Source organism: Phyllobates terribilis, unplaced genomic scaffold (genome assembly GCF_046119375.1).
Source record: "Phyllobates terribilis strain yellow unplaced genomic scaffold, ASM4611937v1 Scaffold_321__1_contigs__length_2177432, whole genome shotgun sequence".
In the NCBI taxonomy this organism is placed as follows: domain Eukaryota; kingdom Metazoa; phylum Chordata; class Amphibia; order Anura; family Dendrobatidae; genus Phyllobates; species Phyllobates terribilis.
This window is the reverse complement of record NW_027363081.1, coordinates 237,501-253,488: the sequence shown is the minus strand read 5'-3', so window position 1 is coordinate 253,488 and position 15,988 is coordinate 237,501.

Sequence of the window (15,988 nt, the reverse complement as noted above, 5' to 3'; positions counted from 1 at the left end):
CCGATCCTCTTCATCAGAATCGGAGATCTCACCAGCAGAGCTTGTCGGTGAATCCGAAGGCTCTGATGCGCTGCGCGGAGGAGACAGCGCCACCACAGGCCTGAAAAGACAAAAGGTGCAGTCACCATAAGACAGTAACACACACACACACACACACAGGGCACTTACCCAGCTGAGCGCCACAGGGACCCCCAGGGATGTGTGGCACCATGGCCCTTCGCTCCCCCCCACTGCGGAGCTCGCAGGGACCCCTAGACACAGTGTGCTTCTCCGCCAGGGAGCGCCCTGTATCCCCCGGGGCCGGCAGGCTTCTGCGGGGACCTCCTTAGGGGGTACGCAGATCCGCCAGGGGAGGGCCAGGGGTCCCAGCAGCGCTGAGACCCCCTGAGACCTCTAGACCACGGGGGGTCCAGGTCTCCTGGTAAAATAAAAAATTCTTCTGAGGAGCTGCAAAGGCAGTGACTATCCTCTGCGACCTCAAATTTTAGACTGGAGAACATGGGGGTAGGAGGAGCCTAAGCTGGAGGGGCCGGTTGTCACTTTTTCTAAATCTGAGGTGAACTATCCTGTGGGGCTCCGCCAACCCACTAGTAATGGATCTGTGTCTCCCTTCCTTCCCTTCTGCTGCTGAAATGCTTGTTCGTAGGGTGAAATTATTTTTAAATCATTAAAAATCATTCTTCTTGGCAGCGCATCATCCTGTATAAACAGGACTTGCACTGCCAAGAACAATGGTAAGCTTACGCCTTCTGAATGTTCAACGCACATCATTTAGCATGGTTTTCCTGTGTAAACAGGCTTCTAAACCTCCGACAATCAGTAAATATTTACCAGTTAGTGGTAGTTTACTGCCACTAATCTGTCTGTGTAAATGGAGTATTAGTGGGCAAAGCAAAAATTCCAAGATTTTAGGATTTTATTTTTATATGTAACCTCTCACCGCATTAAGATGTGAATGAACATCCTGAGAAGGAGCCTGCGTGTGTGGAGGTGGCTCAGGAACTCCACAAGAAGCTGATGGTGTCTGTTAACTATTTTGAATGTGCGCTGTTAATCGATGGGTTACCACAGCAGCCGGGGGCCAGCTTAAGCAGAGGCGTTCATAGAAATCATGGGGCCCCATACCAAGAGTCTATATTGATGGACTAGGCAGGGTTAAAACATATTGATGCAGTCACACAAGGGCCTACTTTCCAACTTTTAAATACAGGGAGAGGACATGTTTTGTGGCTTGGACACAGAAATAATGCCCCTGCTACTGATTCCTCTTGTTTGCACACACTGATACCATTTTAATAAACCCCATAGAGTATGCTGCCCTCCACACACGGTGCGATACCTCGGAGTGAACCTCCTGTCATAATTTTCTCCCACAGTAGTCCTTACATGGACAACATGATGACCCCATGGCAAACCCCACCAGTATAATGCACCTACACTACTCCCCCCACACACACACACACACAGTATGATGCTCTTACAGCCCCCACACATATACACACACAGTATGATGTCTTCCACAGTTCGCTCACACAGTATGATGGCCCCCAACAGTTCGCTCACACAGTATGATGGCCCCCAACAGTTCGCTCACACAGTATGATGGCCCCCAACAGTTCGCTCACACAGTATGATGGCCCCCAACAGTTCGCTCACACAGTATGATGGCCCCCAACAGTTCGCTCACACAGTATGATGTCTTCCACAGTTCGCTCACACAGTATGATGGCCCCCAACAGTTTGCTCACACAGTATGATGGCCCCCAACAGTTCGCTCACACAGTATGATGGCCGCCCCACATCATGTATGATGGATCCCACAGTATACGCTTTTCTTGTTGCCAAAATAAAAAAAAACTCCACACAGAGGGCCCGATCTAGTGACGTCATTGCACCTGCAGTGCTGAGACTTCGAGCACAGACGTACAGGCTGAATGATGGGGAACAAAGGCCATCTTTCAAAGAATGATATGCGGAAGAAGAAAGCCCTGTAGCATCAGGCTTTCCCAGCTAATGAGTGCCATAGTGGCCACGTGGTCTACCGCTATGGGCAAAATGCCTTTACCTTTAAGGCCCATCTTAGTACTTTTTACAGCAGACTGAGTGCCATAGGAAACCATGATTTCCAGTAAATACCGCAATACTGTGGTATTACAGTATATATAAGCAATCTAAGGATCACATGTTTAAGTCCACTAATGGGTACAAAAAAAATGAAAAAAAAATAAAAAGTCAAAATATAAAAAATAGATAATTTTTAACTATCCCACGTTTTCCCTATTAAAAACAAAGAAACGGAAAAAAAAACATTTGGTATCGCCACATCCGTAAAAGTCAGATGTATCAAAGTATGGAATTATGGTAATTAACCTTTACGGTAAACATTGCAAAAAAAAAAAAAATCAAAATGCCAAAATTGTGGGTTCTTTGTCACCTCACTTAACAAAAAAAATACAATACAAAGCTAGCAAAACGTTCTATGTACTCCAAATTGGTATCAATAAAAACGTCAGCTCCATAAACACAAAAAGCGCTTAAATAAAAAGCTCCCTGGTTCTTAGAGAGTTAAAATAGCGATCACAAGACGTTATGTCACCAAACTCATTAAGGCCTAGTACATTAATGGTGCCACAGGAACGGGCAACAGCGAAAAATGTTATTTGCAAATCTCCTTTCAGCGTATGTATGTTGGCCCTTGAGGACATTGCACACGCTGCTGCCAATTTATAGTTTTCCATGAATGTTTATTTTGTGCATAGGGTAAAAGAATACATAAAAGATATTTCTTATAGATGGCAGCTAGCGTTATATTACTCCTGGTTTAGGAGCTGTGACTCTCACAATCCCTCCAGGTGAGCACCTCAAATTATTTCTTTCCCCCTCCACTGTTTTTTTTTCCCTATGTTCTGTGCGCTCTATTCCCTAAACAGCTCCATTTTCAATGGACAAATCATGATGTCTAGAGATCTCAATATTCTCCTTGTCAGAGGTGTCCCCATGAGGGTTGTCAGAAGATCTCAAAAACAGCAGGTGTTGTGGGGTGTGCCTGGCATACAATAGTTAGTGCCTACCAGGGTAGAACATCCGGTGAGCAGGTGGCGGAGTCATGGGCGCCCAAGGCTCATTGATACTTGTGTGCAACGAAAGGTACAGTAGCCCCAGCTGGTCCGGTGCTGCAGAAGAAATACTGTGGCACATATTGCTGAAAAATTAACTTTTGGCTATGAAGAAAAGATGTCAGGATAAAGTATTGCAGCTTATTACATATGGAGATGCACACTGGTCATTGTCATGCTGACCCGGTTACAGCCAAAAGCACCTACAAGGGTATATGGGCATCAGAACTGAACCATAGAGTAATAGAAGAAAGGGTTCTGGTCTGATGAATCATGTTTTCTTGTACATCACGTAGATGGGTAGAGGTGTATAACTTACCTGGGGAGAAACATGGCCTCCAGGCGCACCTTAGGAAGAAGGCAAACTCCGGGGAAGTAATCTATAATTGTATGTGCCAAACATTACATTTTATCACCCTTTTGGAATTTTTTTATATAAAGTGACCAACCCCAATATAATAAATAATACAGAATTTTACATTTTCATTGTACAATTTTTAAGTCATATCCTCACTTGGAGTATCCTACACAACCCTATATATATATATATATATATATATATATATATATATATTCTCTATCTCAAGTCTTGGAGCAGAAATACTTCACATACAGAATCTGTTGCTATAGTGAGCTTATTGTTCTGTTCATGATTGCAGTTTGTGAGCTCTGATCTCCTTCTATGGGTGAATTTCTTTGGGGTCTTGAATCCTCTGGCTGGTTAAAACACGTGAAAACAATCCTAGATGCTGGTATCTTCATTGCAAAGGTAAGATGTGTTGTACCTGTTCATATTCTACTGCTGCTTGTCTGATTTGTACTATTCTAGGCACGGACTGTACAAAAATGATCCTTTTAGTGCTGAGAATAAACGAGATTTGTAATTATATAAATGTGTAATATTTTACATTTAATTTGCACATTTAGGCCGTGTCAGAAGAGGGCGCCAGCGTGCTCGTTCATTGTTCTGATGGATGGGACCGCACCGCTCAGGTCTGCTCTGTATCCAGTCTGTTACTTGACCCCTATTACCGAACCATCAGAGGATTTATGGTAAGAGGTTTTATTTCATATACTCTATGTACTGGTGGAGATTTACGGAGTTGATATTTTTTGCATAGTGTAACTTTTATTTTTCCCAATTACTATTAGGTGTTAATTGAAAAAGACTGGATTTCATTTGGACACAAATTTAATCACAGGTAACCCTGGTCACTGCACATATGTTGGAAAAGTCAAACAGAGTCACTTATTTACAGAGGGCCTTTCACCAAATTTTTCATGTTGAACTGAAAACACGTTGTAGCTTCAGAGCAGAAAAAAAATAAATTGTTAGTTCTTTTTTTATTTTGCATCTCTGTTCCAGGGATATTAACAATCAAAGTATTTGTCACCTAATGAGTTAATTTTCGTTACATCCAAGTGGGTGTTATCAGAGAGCTTTCACTGTGGGGCATGTACTTCTCCTTGTACGATGCTGTCCAATTATAAACAGGCAGCAAGATGCTAGAAAAAGAACACGTCCACACCATATATTACAGCAGGTTTCTCAGTGTGTGGGTTATAATGAAAGCCCGGATCTCCTGGTCTAACCTCCTGCATGATTAGAATATCAACTGTATTCAAATCCCATCAATCAACACATTTCAGATATGGGCCCTGCAGTCAGTGTGGGGCTAGGGTCAGCACAGCTGAGTTTAGCTGTGTCACTTTCCAAATCTTCCATCAGCTCTCCTCCTCTCAGCAAAAGAGACAAAAAAAAACACCATACATTCTAATATAATATACTTACTGTAGTTTTTCTGTGCCATTCCCAGTCTCAGGCGGTTTTGGGAGTGCAGTCCACCTGAAAAAGATGTTGCATGCATATACCCCAATTGCATTGCTTCAGCATATTTTTTTTTTTTTTTTTAAGGTATGGAAATTTAGATGGGGATCCCAAGGAGGTGTCCCCAGTGATAGACCAGTTCCTGGAATGTGTCTGGCAGCTCATGGAGCAGTTTCCCTGTGCGTTTGAATTTAATGAGAGATTCTTGGTCCACATACAACACCATATATACTCCTGTCAGTATGGAAACTTTCTGTGCAACTGCGAGAAGGAGAGGAAGGAACTGATGTGAGAGAATATGTGCTGTGTGTATGGTCACTATAGACTTGTAACAGAAATAGAATATGGATGGTTGACGTGTCCCTGATGCTGATCTGATCACACGGTGCCCCACAGTCTGGATAACAGCAATCACTTATAAACTGTGAAGGTTGAACCTTGGCAAAAAATTTTCAATAACTGTGCAGGAGAAAAATGTATAAAGTGATGGCATATTGGTAAGATATGCCATCACTTCAGGATTGGTGGGGGTGTCAGACCTTAGGGACTCCCACATATCCGGAGACTGAATGGGTATGTGAACCTAAACCATTTCAGTTTTTTCCTGCCCATCTGGGTCGCTGGCATCGCTGGCAGTGCCACTGTACAGAGAAACATAAGAATGGTGAAATCAAAATGCCAATAATAAAATAAGATGGGTACATGGATTTAAGAATTGCACAGTTCCTGATGTAACCAATGGTCCACTAGAAGATACTTCTTGAAGATATTCTCTGTCCTGAGTAATGTTGAAATCTTGTAGATCTTCTTTCCCAGTCACAAAATTTCCTAACCTGCACGTCAGTAGCCAAGGACATGAGATACATCCTTGTAACTAGAGGATCATGGCTTTAAAGAGATATTCTTAAAATATCAAGCTCTCATTGAGGCCTTATTCAGACATCCGTATCCACATGTACGTGTTCATGCTAATGCTATTCACATGCCTGTGTATTTTCATGGACTATGTGTCTGTGCAAAACTCACGGAGACATGTCTGTTTTTTCTTCCAATATCACAGATGAAAAAGACCTATACAAGTCTATGGGTCCATGAAGAACATAGACAGCCCACGGATGGCATCATGGTGCTGTCCGAGATTAAAGGGGTTGTCCAGTACTTTATATTACCCCCCCCCCCCAATGTGTCTCCCCGGGGCCCCTAAGGATTTTTGTAATTACCTTCCGTTGCAGATAATGCCTGTGAGTGGCGCTATCACTGGCCGCTCACAGGCATCACGTGACCCCCGGCTGCAGCCGGCTTTGACATCCGCCGATGTCGCTGGCAGCAGCCGGGGGTCTCTGTCTTCCACGTTCCAGGTGGATGCCAGACTGTGGCCGGGGTTACCCCCCCCACATCACACCCGGCATCCACCACACGCTCTGCCTCTCCCCATTCATTGGGAAAGCGCGGTGGATGCTGGGTGTGACGCGTGGGGAGGAGGTGTAACCCTGCCCACAACCCAGCAGCCACCGTAGGGACCCCAGCGCTGAGTCACGCCTCACTTGTCGTGACATCAGCGTGGGGTCACGTGATGCCTGTGAGCGGCCACCGATAGCGAAGCTCACAGGCATTATCAGCAACGCAAGCTAATTACAAAAAGTCTTAGGGGCCCCGGGGGGATACATTGGGGGGGGGGTAATATAAAGTACTGGACAACTTCTTTAACATTACAAAGCATAGGAGAAACTTTATAACATATTTATCCATACGAGAAGAACACTGATAACACAATGATGGTAAAAATGGACACACTGATACCATTTTTTCACATACCTGTTTAAACCTGTACATGTGAATGAGGCCTTCTGCTGATCACTGAAGAGCCCCATTCTCAGCATCGCTAAAAGTCCCATCGGTCAGACCTCCAGCATTCAGAAAGTTATCTCCTAACCCTTTACAGCAGTGGTTCTCAACTCCAGTCCTCAGGACCCACCAACAGGCCATGTTTTCAGGATTTCCTTAGTATTGCACAGCTGATAATTGCATCACCTGCACAGGCAATAATTCCATCACCTGTGCAATACTAAGGAAATCCTGAAAACATGATCTGTTGGTGGGTCCTGAGGACTGGAGTTGGGGAACACTGCTGTAAAGGGACTGTCAGTACAGAAGGACTGTTCAAATCAAGTACAGGCGCTCGGTGCACCGTGGTGGGGCCAAGCAGTTCAGTGCATCTTTCCATCTACTTTTTGGAACCGGATTTTCCAATTTTGACTATGAAGCTACACAGCTACTATGCAAAGAAACACTGAAAGCTATAGAACTTGTGGCTCATTCATATAAGAGAATCAGGCACAGTTTCACCAGTTTGGTCAGTGTCAGTTTTTATCATTAGAGTTTGGCCTGAGCTTCAGTTTCTTCATCTTTTTCCATCAAACAGACCTGGAAAACTGGACAGCGCTCAGATGGCAATTAATTGTTGGCCGATTTTTTTTTTTCACTGACCCATGGATGTGCATTGTTAATTTTGACCTGACACTCAGATAACTATCGTACATTTTGCCACGATTTTCCGTCTCTCAAACAATCACAGATATGTGAATGGCCCCATTCACTCTTCTAGGTACAAGTGCTATCTGGAAATAACACAAATAGGACTTGTACACAAAAAATGTACGTCTGAATGAGCCCTTAGTGTTAGTGCAGGTTGCAGTGGTGACGGGTATACTTGCAGCTCTCATAATCTCAATATATCAGTGATGCAATCATCATCTTCCAGAATTCAGGAGAGGACCTACTCCCTCTGGTCTTACCTATGGAAGCAGCGGTTGGATTACATGAACCCTCTGTACAGAGCAGATCACAGTCAGACCCAAGGAACTCTGAGACCACACACCACTCCATGCCACTTCAGGTAAGAGGTTATTCTGATTCCTCCTCTGCACTGAATAAAGCAGCAGAACTCTAACACACCATATACTTATCATTCATATATAGAAACATCAACCCTAACTTTACAGGTGAAAGAAGCGGGGTGACGTATCATGAGCCCAATGTGTCCTTCAGTGGTGAAATCCAAGGCCCAACACTCTTCCCACTTGTGACCATGGTCTACATTTAGGGGTTGCGTCAGAGCTCACTCGTCAGTTCTATCTTCTGCCTGGCACAAATCAATTCACTTTAGACAGATTTACTGACATCTATGACAGCTTGTGACACGGTGATTCATTTTGCACATATTTAGACTGCGATAAAGTATTGATATTTGGGGTCAGACCGCTGGGACCCCCAACAATCCCCAGGAGGTTCTGTAGAGCAAGCTTTGAACAGAGCAGACGTGGAGCATGTACATCTCTACTCCATTCATTCTCTGTGGAACTGACCCCTAGCGATCAATTCCTAAATCCTGTTGATAGGGGATTACTTATATACTTGGTACAACCCCTTTATTAGGGCATGCGGATGTCCCTGATCGGGAACTTTCTATATAAACGCATAATATAAAGTCGAGTTTGGGTCAGGAGACCTGAAGCCAGTCTTTGCATTGAAGCATACTCAGACCGCAAAACACGTGTGAATCCAGGCAAAAGCTGTTTTTTTTTGTTTGCCTGTACAAAACAGACCAATTTTGCAAGTGTGTTAGATCCAATTTTCGGGCATATTTAGTCCACATGTCCGTTTTTATCAATGGTTTTGCCATATGCAAAAACAACGTGACAGAGGTTTCCCAAGCTTCTTCAAGTACCCAGTCAGTGAAAATGAAGAATAGCAGTAGGATGCAACTTGGATGTCCGCAAATAAGGTCAATGTAGGGGATGTCTCTGTTTATATACAGACCATCAGTCAGCAAAATAACAGAACGGACATGTGAATAGTGTAAGGATAGGATGTGTCAGTGTGCTGTCCGAGTAATGAGGCCCAACTTGCCACCACATATTTTCACTGATCTGAAGTCACCAGCCATAGATCAGCCACTGAGGGACTCATTAGGACTCGCTCACACTGCAACGTAACACGGCCGAGTGCTAGTGCTATGTGATGTTTTATCGGATAGCACTCGGACCAATAATATACTATGTTATCCGAGTGCAGTCTGATGTACGTGCACAGAGACAATGGAGAAGATGGAAAAATTAAGTCCTCCATCTTCTCCACACCTGTGCTGCAATTCTTCCATGCGAGAAAATTGGATCACACTCAGAGTTCAAGCAGAGTGTCATTAGCATAATCGGCCCAATTCTCTGGCATGGGAGAATATACAGCATTGTGAGCTAGCCCTTCATGTGTGTACCATGAGCTAGCACGTCTTAAGAACATATATCATGAGAATTGCTCGATGATAATCTTCTGTACTTGTGCATATACTAACTCTTCAAACTTATTTTTCACCATGGAAGGTTTTGGAGGGGCCTCTATAATCGATTTGAGAAAGGAATGCACCCTCGCTAGTCAGTCACTGATTTTCTACAGGCAGTAAAAGAAGAGACGCAGCAGCTGGAGGAGGAAATGGAGTTCATGGAGAAGGTGTGGTAGAAATACTGAAAATCCAGCTTCCTGGCCTATATGTTTTTGATGTTTATACCTCCGCTTAGGTTTCAGTGTAAACCAATTCAGCTTTTAATGGTGACTGAGAAACAATTTTAAATGATTATATATAGAAACCCTGCACAAGATAAAAAAGAGGCAATCATTTTTAGCCGATACCCTACGTCTTTGGTGTCCTCCAACACAATAACTGGAAGAGAACACCATTAAAGGGAATCTGTTACCAGGTTTTTGCTACCCATCTGAGTGCAGCGCAATATAGGGGCAGAGGCCCTGATTCCAACAATCTGTCACTTACTGGGCTACCTGCTGTCATTTTGATAAAATTACTGTGTTATCTGCAGCAGACCCCGCCCACATCACTGATTGGCAGTTCTCTGACTGCTGAGCTCTGTATAACCCCGCCCACACCACTGATTGGCCCCTTTTCTATACTACATTTGCAGAAAGCTGCCAATCAGTGATGGGGGCGGGGTTGTACAGAGCTTATGAATATGTAGGACTACCTGGCAGCAGGTTTACTAGTCCCCAATGATAATCTGCTTGCTGATAAAATAGTGATTTTATAAAAACTACAGCAATCAGACCATTAAGTGACACATCACTGTAACCAGGGTCTCTACCTTGTGTCTTTTCAATGTCAGTAATGCCTGAGCACTGTGGCGTTATGGCTTTCTTATGGCACCAGAGAAGTTTGTTCATTGGTATAAAGTTTTCAAGTAAAGGTTCATTTAGGCAAGCCAATAATTGGGTTAGGGAGCGTTCCCTCATTCCCAACTGTTGGCTGCCTAAACAGGCCATCAAACATCCAATGGAGGGGCAAAACATTCATTGGTGTGATAATTTTTGAGCAAGTTTAAAAATTATCATTAGCAGCACATTGTCCTGTGTAAACGAGAAATGTGCTGACGATAACATAAGTGCGGCCGGCCTTACTAAACAGACCATTAAACCACTGCTGATCGACTTGCATGTAGAGGTTACATTAACATGCCCTAACCCAATGTAACTTTTGCTCTTGTCTAACAATTTTTCCTTTAGAGATTAACAAAACTGGAAACTCGAGAGTCAAATGAAACCTACAAGAATCTCAATGACCAGCCAAAAATCCACAAAATCCAGATATGCATCACCAAACACTCTCCGGCTAATACGCCCCAAGATTACAGCACCAACCTGAAGCTGTTTCCCTCTCGTAGTCCATCCCAAGGTGAGGAGGACTTGGTGCTGATCCTAACCCAGGACCATTTGAAGAGCTCGGACCCCGACCTGTCGGCTAACAGTGACTAGGAATCTGGGGTGGAGGACTTGAGCTGCTGGTCTCCGAGTGGTGGAGACTCGTTACCCAGCGAGGACAGTGGGAAGGATCCCGATTCAGATGAAGCAGTGTTCCTGACTGCTTAGAGGTCTTATTAACCACTTGCTATTATATTAGTGCTTCTATTTATTTATAGGGAGTGATGTAAGCTGGGAGGGATATACTGGGGGGAAAAAAAACATATCGACTTTGTTCACATGTATCAGTGGTAGTTTGTGCAGCGGAGACCAGATACTAATGTCCTATATAGTCGGTCTGATCCAGGCAATTGAACGACTGACAATTGGAAAAGTGCATACACAGGTTGACGAAACAATGACGGGGACACAATGATCGCTAATAATCTGGTATCATGTTATCAGCAGCACGTCTCCTGTTTACACTGAGTAATGTGCTGTCGTTAAGAATTTTAATGAATGCATAAAATGTATCGCACCCAATGAAACGGTGCTTTCCTAGTTTGTCTGCCGATTGTGGTCCTGGTTAGATGGGCCAATAATGGTATGTTGAAATGATTCCTATGAGCGCTCGTTCATCGTTTATTGGCTCTACGCCTTAAGTGCGTGTCTGCAGCCTCCGGGAATATTCAGAAACAGTTATCTTTTTTTAAGAGCCAACCTTATAATGCATTTTGTTTCCTTTCATGATTTCAAACCACATGTCCGTGGAGCATGAATCCTGTCCCAATATATTTGTATATTTAAGGTTTGTCATTGACAAAGGTGCCCTGTACTGGAAATATGGACACTTACATGGTTTTCGGGTTTAGGTCCACTGTGTGAAAGATCTGAATGTGCTTTGCTTCTGTGTAAGTTGCTGGTAGACTAATGGTGGTCATCCAGGATCTGACATTGGGTATTAATTCCCTACCTCCTAGTTATGTTAGGCATGACTATCACATGTAAGGTTCTTGCCACCTGGCCGAGAAAAGTTCGAAAAAAAGGACGCAAGCATAAACTGTTTGGCCTGTGACCACAGCAATTTACAGGAAAACAATGTGATTTTCGTCACATGATTAAAACCATGACCCAATGTCTATGGCTGAATAATCCCTTAAAGACTAATGTTTTGTGCTATGGTATACCATCGGTCCGATCTTCTGTAACTTTATACTGTTTCCACATAGACTGCCAATGAAACAAAACTTCAGAATCTCATTTGGAGACTTTAAAGGGGCTGTCCAAGACTTTATTGAAGGCCTATACTTGATCATCAATGTCTGATTGATAGTGCGTGCTGTAGCTGTTCCTGTGTCAACGGTGGCCAGAAATGCTCAGGTGCCGAGCTCTGTTGACGGAGTACTACATATCGGCCACCCATTCAAATCATTAGGGGGCAGATGTGTAGTACGCAGCCGCAGCCACTATTCCCTCCACAGAGCTCTGCAGTGCAGCTCCGCTAATGAGCACCCCAATTGATCAAACATTGATGACTTATCTTAAAGAGGTGGTCACTACATTGTATAATGCCCCCATCAAATTACACCTTTTAAATACCTGCAGCCGGGGTCACGTGATGCAGACTGAGCAGTCAGCAATAGCGCCACCCACAGGTACATATGGAAGCAGGAGGTATTTACAAAAACATTTATTTAGTTAACATGTGTAAATCGATGGGGTCATTATACAATGTAGTGGACCACCTCTTTAAAGAAAGGCCATCAATGTTAAAGTCCGGGACAACCCCTTTAATTATTAATCGGTATCGGTACAGATCTATTAGACTTTTCAGAACTTCAAAATAGGTCCATCCTTCAAACAGATGCCAAAAAGTACAGTATGCTGCAAACTTTAATGGAAGCATTCCTGTATGAATACAATATTGGAGGAAATAAAGAAAAAAAAACAAAAAGCTTTGGCACTTTTATGTAGGTCTCCATAATATAGTGGGGAGAGACTTTCTTATTGACTTATATAAGTGAGGTAGAGCAGTAACCCCAAAGAAATTGAGAAATCAGCTGTGGTCCCTATAGGATGGCCCTACACGTTGCATTTCCCATCACTTTTTTGAGAATACATTGGGGTGGAAAAATAAGATACCACTATTGAAAAGCGAAAATAAAAGCCGATAATAAGAATTTATAGTCCAGAATTTACTGGTCACTTTTGTATTTCTGTAGGAATTCCAGCTCTGTACGTTGCAGATATCCGGCCCATCAGCGGATTAGCGGGGTCCCGCGTACTTGAATCCTTGCATGTTATCTGGGGGCTAAGAGCCATAGGGTTCTCTCTAAGTGCTTCCCACACTGGTTTTCAGAAAACGTACTGATCCTTTTATATTCGTGCTGCAAGGTAGTTACATGTGGGGTCTCAGCGTCACATTACTGGGCTAGTACTAATATGGTAAGAGTCAATGTGGTGTAGTATCCCCCCGCCATCCTTTACGTGTCTGCCTGCTGCATAGCGGACGGCTGCCATCTTGAATGCTCATTGAAGCTGCTATTAGTTTTTTTTGTAAATTGCATGGATAATCTTACCAGAATAATCGTTCTCACTTCTTGACTTGTCTGCTCATTGTGACCAATATCATATTGGTTTTCTAGACGAGTTTACAAGCGCTTGTAGTGCTACAATACAAGAACAAAGCTCCTAGATGTAATAGGAAGATCATCATAAAGTGACCGTCCCTCCCAACTGCAGATTCCAAAATCTTCTGAAGATGCAGCTTATAAGTGAGGTCCGTGATAGTCAGAAGCAGCGTCTTCTTCCCATGATCTGTGCCTGGGGTGGGAGCCCAGCGATGTAGGGGCTGAGCCGCAGTAACAGACATGGGGCCGTGTCTGCGGGGGAAGGTGGGGAATAGAGTTTTCATTTTCTAATCCAGGACAACCCTTTTAAAAGTAGAACTCCCAAAAACAATGAAAGGGAAAGCCTCTTAAAGGGACGCTAATCCTCGAAATGAATGAGGGCAAAAAATATAGCAGCTCTTACTTGTGTCCAGTGTGAACATGATCCTAAAAGAGATGGGGCCAGAGTGATCAAGAGCGGCGCTGTTCACATTGGTCTTGATGAGGAGGTGTGCTGGAGTCAGACAGACGCTCACGGTTCATGAAAAGGTGCATGCTTCTTCCTGAATTGAGAACGCACCGTGGGGCAATAAACAAATATGCAACATGGGAATGAGATTTTGTGGCTATTTATGGTACAAAGATTTAAAAAAAAAAATTCTGCACAAGCGCTGTGTGTGAGCAAACCCCAACGGTGGTGCCGCAGGTCTTTTGGGAGTTCTCCTTGATTGCAAAGGGTTTTGTGTGGTTTTTTTATATATATTATTTATGGTTTATTTATTGATGCCATCATTGCTTATTTTTGTGACGAGTATAATAAAATCATGATCTATTTTTTTATTTTGTGTTGCATATTTTGGCTGTAATTTATATGCAGAAATTGATTTTTGTTTTAAGATATTTTAAAATATGTTGTCAAGCAATATTACCCTAATTGTGACTATATCAGTACAAAGTACGTATGTAAAGTAGTTTATTCCGTAATGTGCAATTAGAATATTTTTGTAAACTCCCTTGTGTTGTGTGTGTGCTGGTGTGTATAGATTAGATTGGGCCTCTGTCCTTTACGGACATAGCATTAGAGTCATTTATGCTGCACTTATAGAAGATGCTAAAGAATTACACTACAGTTTTTTTAATACAATTTTCTTTTCTTTTTTAAAGCAATACTTTACTCACCCTCTCTGGGTCTAATGCAGAGTGTCAGCTATTTGTCACATTGACAGCGCTGCAGCCAGTCAGTGAGTTCAGTGACTCTGAGCAAGTAGTGCCGTTAACTCGGGCAAAGCTGCTGATCTCAGTTATTGGTTGCAGCGCTGTCGATGTGAGGCCAAAGGACAGTAACAGACACTGGGAGCAGTGACAGAGACCCTGTGCTGGACCCAAGGAAGGTGACTAGTGCACAGTTACAAAAAAAAACAAAAAACAGCTGCACCAACGGGTTAAAGGAAAATCCCTTTAACCCTCAACTGGTGAGGTGGGGGTTGCCACACCCCAGGGAATTTTTGTTCGGCTGCCATTCATTGAAAAATGCTGGTATGAGGATACGTGTCTCACTAGCTTCCATCCATTTGTGGGTGTCAAAAATTTGTTACACTCATATGCAATCAATCGCCAATAAGAAAACGATTAAAACAAACGTGATCTTCGCATTTTCTGTAAAAATAAGAGATTTCTAAACACTGGGGTATAGGAAACCCCACCTCACCAGTTGCGTGACAAAAACCCCACCTCACCAGTTGAGGGTTAATGAACCAGATAATCTGGCACAGATCAGCAATGGAATGGGGAATTTTACAAGATCAGAAGCAAGAAACTGAGCAGAAAATTAGGAAATTACCCTGATAACATTTTGAATTAGCAGCTTGTTTTTGGGCTCTCTATACCAATCCAAGGGAGGTTTGTATACTTTATGACGGACATGTAATAATTCAGAATATTTGATGATTTGGAATTTATTAGATCCCCCAGGTGAATTACCCCAATACTATAAAATGGACATAAATGACACATAAATCTGTGCGGTTACAAAGTAACATTGACGCTCCTCCCCAACTCCCCGTACAGAATGACATGCCCTCGGGTCAGGAGTGTCTACAGCTTCATAGAAATATATAAAGCAGTCACGTTAGGGTCGGGAAAGTCCGTGCATGGACTGATTACCACGGACGTCTGAATGAGTCTTTATTGACTAATAAAGTCACTATTGATCACAGGGGTTAAAATGGTCAGGATTGGAGTTCATCTCCAATGTTGGCCTTTGTGTAATATATACAACTCACACCTCCTGCACATGGAACAGGCATAGATTCTGGGTATGAACAATGGGCGCCCTACACTATCCACCCTAAATATGGGGAAGATGGCAGTAAAGAGTAAAAGACGGTTGTCTGGGACTTGACTCTTTTCATAAGATAGGTCATCAGCGTGTGATTAAAACAGAAACGTAGAAATTTTTTGCAAATTCATTAAAAAAACAAAAACTGAAATATCACATGGTCATAAGTATTCAGACCCTTTGCTCAGACACTCATATTTAAGTCACATGCTGTCCATTTCCTTGTGATCCTCCTTGAGATGGTTCTACTCCTTCATTGGAGTCCAGCTGTGTTTAATTAAACTGATAGGACTTGATTTGGAAAGGCACACACCTGTCTATATAAGATCTCAAAGCTCACAGTGCATGTCAGACC